At 32.2% G+C, this 7,600-nt stretch overlaps 1 protein-coding gene across 1 annotated transcript in view; it reads right to left on the bottom strand.

Annotated features, from left to right (window-relative positions):
• LOC100571586 overlaps nt 1-4,672 on the bottom strand; it is a 35,839-nt gene extending 31,167 nt beyond the window's left edge. Inside the window, exon 1 of the mRNA XM_003245359.4 lies at nt 4,426-4,672. The gene's annotated coding sequence lies outside the window, so the exon portion shown is untranslated. The remainder of the gene's footprint in view (nt 1-4,425) is intronic.
• Nucleotides 4,673-7,600: the final 2,928 nt, after the last annotated feature.

The raw sequence follows: 7,600 nt of genomic DNA, 5'->3' as shown, positions 1-7,600 counted from the left end.
GCTGTTCCTGTACGCATTGTCTTCGTAAAACATTTGAAGCACCCTGTACACGTTGCACGAATTATACATTGAAAATATTAGTACTGACACGAATTAACACACAAAAATGAACGTGGTGTTAACTTCCCCACACGTACACGTCATGCAGCTCATATATTGAGCACATCGTTTGCACGACCTGACTCTTACGTGTTATTATTATATATTATTATAATATTCATATTTTCTCAAGATGAAAACACGGCGAGAAATCTCTCATACGGAGCTCATTATTAAATGTGAACGATTTTGAATGGGATCGAAACACGCAATAAGCAAATAGATTGTTCCATGTTTGTATTATATTATAATAAGTACTTATACAAAAAACCGACCTCGTCAACATCATGTGATGCTATATGACAAATTAGGGCCAGTATAGGTAGGTACACGAGCACGTTAAGTCAATCCTCCACGGATAAAAATAAGCTAGTGTACCTATACGTACCCATTATTTTTTAAAATCATTGATTGTCATTTGTCGGCATTCGACGTCTTTCACTGTTAGCAGTAGAGAGTGTAATAAATAGGTAGTGTGAAGTTAAGTTATAATCAGTCAAGTCCATGTATAGGCACACATAATGCACTCGGTGTCCTTATTTAAAAACTAGTTAAAAAGTACTAGATGCACATCTGCAAATTAAGTTAAAAGTCAAAATCAAAGTAAAAGTTTCATTGGTCGAGGGAGTAAAACAGTCAACATAATCTTAAACATCTCTAGTCGGCAGCCGCACATGCTGATTAATCATGTTATTGTTAAACACAAGTAGTTTACATAATATTATGGTAAAAATTAAAATAACCATATACGTATATAATACACTAGTTACCGCACAGTTTTCTTTGATAACACGGACCTTAGATAACAGCTTTCGAGATTAAGTATACATTATTATGGCTATAGGCTTTAATACAAACAATACTACAACATATCCATCCAATCAACTACAGTAATCATTTTTTACTAATAATAGAGATGCTTCTTCTGTAATACACGTATACATGTAATACTCTATACATCATTAATAATTATATTTATATAATATGAACAATTATGAATATAATATTAACTATTCGTTTTCGCACATGCTAATATAAATATATGATTTACGCATAGGACATAGGTACCTACTATAAAACGCGGAATAGCATTGATGTACATATTCGTCTGACAAACACGCATTATACACATGATACACGTATATAATGCACAAACTATTATGCACCTCATACTGCAAGTACCTGCACTCGCCACTCGGCAACAATGTTTTGTCATAAAATGTGAAAATAACAGTCATGACACTTAACAAATATTGACTTTTAAGCTTAACTCTTAAGTGCATATTATAGTCATTGAGTAAACAATATTTTTTATCATGCGTTCTAAGTGTCAACAATTTAAAAATAAAAAGTTAACTACTTACCTATATAGGTATATAATATCTATATATATAAAAATGGAGCGTGAAAAATGTATGTTACCTCATCAATCAAGAACGGCTGGTCCGATTTGGCTCAAATTTTTTAAGATGTTTGTGATTGCCAGAAGGAGGTTTAAACAAAAGAAAATTTTAGGAAAATCCACCGTGAAAATAGGAAATGTGGATGTAAAAAATACAACAGTGGAGTAACAGTGTATTATATATTAGTTGCTTTTTGTTAATCGGATATATGTTTGTTCATATGTATTATTATTTTTTGTCAATATATATATATATAATATATAAATGAATGTTTGTGTGTATATAAGACCTCTGGGAAGAAGACAGGCTAATTTAAAAATGGTTAAATTTGGTATTTTTTATTCAACGGATTTTAGTACGGTTAGGTTAGGTTAGGATTTTGTATTGATTATATTAAATACGACAGACTTGATATAAATTTGATACTTTAGAGTTAAATCATTCATTACTTCCCGCAAGTATCCGCCGCAAGTAGATTGCCTACCTATTAATATAGTGCTGCGAAACAGAATTTTTATTCCGGGCAACGGAAAAGTTAAGATAAATTTTGAATACCATACAACGAACATTAAATTACAAATTGAACAAAGTTTGAGTCATAAAGAGTTGTGGTACATTTAACGGGCAACGAAATGCACGGGATCAGCTAGTATAATATAAATACCTACCTTTGCCTAAACTGGTTAGTTATAATCTCAATAGTTAATAAAATTATTTTTTTTTAGAAATATACCATTATATGAATTCAAGAAATATTTAAGTAATTTATTAGACTAATCCACTGTCCCAGGAGAACCTTTTGGCGTCGGGCAAGAGTCGGGCGAGTGTAGAGCTGAGTTAACATAACAGGTGACCTAACCTATGGTTTGACAAGTATAGTACTGCAGCCGATCCGTAATAGTCACAGGCTATTAGACGAAAATAATTATGTGAACCAATATTTGGTGGCACTATCGCTTACATTGTTAAAAAGTACACATAATTAAAAAAAAAAAAAACCAAAATTTAGGGTGCCCGGTAAACTAGAAATACCTATACCACTAGACGAATTAACAATGTATTTATACATTTTATTCATAATAAAATAAATAATACTAAACCGACGAATCTCTCAATTTATTGATTTGAACAATCATAAAATATTGAAAATATATTATATGAAAAAACATCGATACAGACTAGAATGGTTTTAAATTACACTTTATTATTTATGAGTTATAACAGATGTCAAATAGGTACTCAAATATGATTATGTGCCAATATAATACTATATTTTATATTGTCATTTACATTAATTTACATAATTACGAATATAACTAATATTCTAACAAAACCATTATAAAATTTTCATCAAACGATATTTTTCGATCGTATTATTAGTTCAGTAAATGGTGTATGTAAGTAGGTTCCTCCACAAATAATTATGTTTAATACGAGGTTTAATACTACGAAAACGACAATCGTTTGAAACATTATTTTTAATTTGATTAAACAATTTGATACTTTATTTGGTACACATTGATTCCTATAAATAGTTAATTGAATGACCTACCTATACATAGAAAATAAAAAAAGACATCCAATTGGTGGTCGATAATCACAACCGTATGAACACCAATGTTAAAAATATAATTAATATATCTAAATAACTTTAAACGACATGAAAACTGACGTAGGTATTATTAGAAGACAAACAAACAATAAACCAACGACGCCGTAGGTACTGCTATGAACTACGAAGGGCTGTGTTGGACAGTCAGATGGACACAATAATACAATTTCACGACAATATTATTAGAGGATATTTGTTATTATTCATTATAAATACAATAATTGTACACACAACGACAACTTTATATTATTTATTATTATCAACACTGACCATCGGTCTAGAGGCGACGGTCAGAGCCATCGGCACGAATGACGACTATGTAAAACACTGTATCGGACAAACAAATCTTTATTGTTTGAAAACCGAAATTTTAAAAAAAAATCTCACCGCGCCCGACTGATGCAGACCCACAACAATGCGACGACGATACGTCCTCATGCCTACACGTTACATCGTTATCTCTAATAAAAATCACCTTACCTCTCCCTCGTACACTCTCATTTCACGTTCCGATAATGTGTGTGTTCACCGTCTCATTGGCAATAATAATAATATAACGACAACAACAATAAACCGTAAACAGTATAACACGCCGTGTAACACACCTCCATACAATAATATGTTATTATTATTTATTAGTTATTAGTTATTACACACATACAATCGCCGGGCGGTACGTATTATAGTATGATAATAGGTAATAGGTTACACCTACCTGTACATTAAATATAATAATGCGATATACAATAATATCATTATAACGCAGCGTGAGAGACCGAGTAATCCACCGCCAAGGGCTGGGGGTTTCGTGTTGAAAAAATTAAGACGCGGAAGAGGGGTAGGACAAAAACAGCCTAATCGAATCATCCGATTAACGGGCAGCGTGTTTGCATGTTCGTCATAATCATATTATAATATTATACAGGTATCGTTATGATTTCTTTTTTTTACAATCGGTATTATTTTTCATTATCACGAGTACGCTTTTTTCCATAGGTTTCTCATATTATTATGTAGAAACGACGGCGGCGTCGGCGGCACCAGAATGCGGTCAAACGGGTTTAGCGCGCCACCGCCGCCCTATCGGTAGACGAGCGGCGGCGGTGGCGGGAAAACAACGTGCGGGTGGGTACGCCAAACGGTCCCGTGAGAAATAGTAAAACGACGTCTGCCTACGACGTCCCCCAAACCCATTCATACCCCACCGCCCACCCACCAATTGCCGTCGCAGATGCGGAATTCGGTCGTTAATATTATGTTCAACCGAAAATCAAATCGACGAGTAAAATATTATAACACGTAAGTACTCACTCGTGTATAACTCTTGCCGGGCGGCGAATCCTCGGGTGTTCGGCGGGAATCGATTTGTTAGAGTGAGTGAGAGGGACGACCATAAACAAAACCGTCTATATTACAATATGAAAATACTATGCGTACATAATACTATTATTATTATTATTGTCGTTAAAAACACGCGAAATCGGCTAAAACAATAACAAAAACACGTTGGGAAGACGACCGTCAACTACACGACCGGTCGTAATGAATGCAACCGCGTACTGACCGAAACTGGCGAGCGGCCGAAACGTGAACGGTCCTGCCGCGACGCGCCAGCTGTTATTTCACGACGATTTGGTCGCCATCTAGCGGTTCGCGTCACGTCGTAGGTACGAACCGGTTCGCGGTATTATTAAAATTTAAAACAAACTATAATAGTATTAATAATAAATTGTTTAACCACAGTTCCGTCACTCCTGTCACTCGGTTCGCGGTGAAATTTCACGTTTTCACGTGCCAAATAACTGCGTGTGATATTTCAAAATTAATACCGCACAATAGTAATTTATTATAATGACGGGTAATTAATATTATATTATAAACTCTAACTGTCGTATCCGAAACTGCCGCCCATTCCCACGAACAATAATAATTTTATAATAGGCGACTTCTGGTGCATCTTACCTCGGCGCGTCACCCGACACGTAATTTCCGCGGATATTATAACGGGCGACTCGTTTATTCGGCCCGGCCGGCGATGACTGGTACGCAAATGTTCACCCATTTTACATTAATAATCTTAGCTCGATAATTCTACGAGTTTCGTTTTGCCGAAACGTAGTCGCACTGCGCAAGCACAATATTGATACCGATAGTACGCACTCGCGAAAACGGTTTGATCGAAAACCTGACGATTTCAAACATTTTCATCGAGACGACGCACCGGACGTATAGAAAACATCGAGAAGCGTTGTCAACCGTTTTCCCTAGACGGAAAAATAACAAAAACGTCAAAAAACGCTTACCACACGGCTGATACGTAATAATGTAATTGACCGCGCTAACCGGAATTTCGCGTGCGTCCATCTCGAAAGTTGCCGCCTGAATACTACAATTTTATCATAATAGTTTGTCTTATGATTAGGTGGTTCAATTTTTTCGTCCCTCGATATACCTAAATAATAAAAGATGTAAAATATACATACCAAAAAGTTTTCCTGTATTGCTGATTTCATTATATTCTATTAGTTCAAACACTATCCCACTGTTTCGTTTTATCTGGATTTCAACCTTCTCAATACTTCCTTCGGTACAATATCAGCTGTATAGTTGATAAAAAATTTATTGTTGGGTCGTAATTAGTATAATATAATGTTTGAAGTTTGTAGAACGTTTTAAATTCCAAAACCACAATACTAATAATACTATTATATTTTATACACACTGCGGAGTGTATATTATAATATAATTGTATAATATACTTTATATATTATATATTCTAATAGTGTAGAACTCTTGCAGCTCACGTCTACGTCTAAAGTCTAAGTTCTATAATTGTATACTTAGAATTATAGTAGCAGTTATTTATACGGCTTCTCGAAAAAAAAAATAGTCTGAAATATATATTATTTCAATTTTCAATGTATAATAGGTACAATTCAATAATAATATATTAACATTTAGTTATAAAACATTGAGCGTAGTTAGTTTGATCTTATTCTTTACCAATTACCATTTGAGTGCATTTTTATTTATCGTCTGGCGAATTTTTAAGGACTCTTCAATTGTGTAGACTCGTTTACTGTTAGGGAGAAAATATTTTCTCCTTTCCCATTTAAATATACTTAAGACTGTCAGTAATCAGTATTTGAATACTTTTTTAAAAAGTTTATTAATTCACTATACTTATAGTCTATAGGTAAAGCTGTCGAAAATTACTCAATGCTTTCCAACACAATTTATTTTATTTAATCCATTGTTAAATTAATTAAAATAAAACACAACACAGTATCTACCTATAACACGAGAATCACAATTAAATTCATAGTTAAAAAAATAAAATTAAAACTAGAGAAAACCTCATTTGATTCACCATAAAAATAATGAAAAACATTAATTTTTTGTCTGCGTTCAGATAAAATTTGTCCGCGGGCGATATGGTGACCGTTGATGCTATAATATTATTATTGTTATTTATTTATATTTTTCCTTATAAAAATATTTTTCACCGCATGAAACTGAATTTTTAGGAGCCTGGGATAAAATAATTCAAGAAACAATGAGATACTAATATTTTTTCGTTTTTATTATAATATTATAGACATTTAAAAATATTTCGTTAAACCTTAAAGGCTTAGTTACCTTAAGCCTTAATTTAGCTTTTAGACACTTCAACATAGAAAAAAACAAAATAAATTATACATCAATACAAATAAACGTGTTCAAAAAGTGGTGTGCTAATTATTAAGTTTACTTACTTATTCGTCCATGTAGTTACCCGTAGACCGTAAGTATTATGTACATTGTACCTATTCCAGAACTCTATTAGTTGTATACTTGTATGTCGTGTACGAGTATAATGTACGTAGGCATTATTACTTATTATTATAGGTATTACTATGCTTATTATTTTTTGTTGCTATCAATGGTTTTTATACAGCATGACTAATTTACATAATATAGTTTTTATTGAACAATAAGTGATCGAAAAAACAGTGACTATTAAAATATCATCAAAACAAATACCTACTATAAAAAAATCACCATCTATTGAAGCTATAGGTAATCGATGCAAATTAGGTAATGAGATGATTTTTTTTAACGATTTAATGTCATATCATATTGTTTCTTCCTTTGTCACATGATCGGATGTTTCACCTCGATAATTTAAATTAGTTACGACTTATGAGTAAACCAATTTGTTTAAAATTAATTTTGTATTTATTTGTAAATCATTAATTATATAATAATATAGGTACTATGTTTAATATTATTACAATAGGCATATAATATATTAAAATCAATGGTAAAATATATTTAATACTAAATATATGATTTAAAAAGTAATATTAGAAAAAAATATTAATAAACAATATTTTATAATTGTATTTCTCAAAACCAATTATTTTCAAATCAATTGTTGAGTAATTATTCATGGAAAACTAAATATATTGACTATACTTCAAATATTTTATACGTTTAATACTTT

Source organism: Acyrthosiphon pisum, chromosome A1 (assembly GCF_005508785.2).
Source record: "Acyrthosiphon pisum isolate AL4f chromosome A1, pea_aphid_22Mar2018_4r6ur, whole genome shotgun sequence".
In the NCBI taxonomy this organism is placed as follows: domain Eukaryota; kingdom Metazoa; phylum Arthropoda; class Insecta; order Hemiptera; family Aphididae; genus Acyrthosiphon; species Acyrthosiphon pisum.
This window is presented reverse-complemented; position numbering and strand designations above follow the sequence as displayed.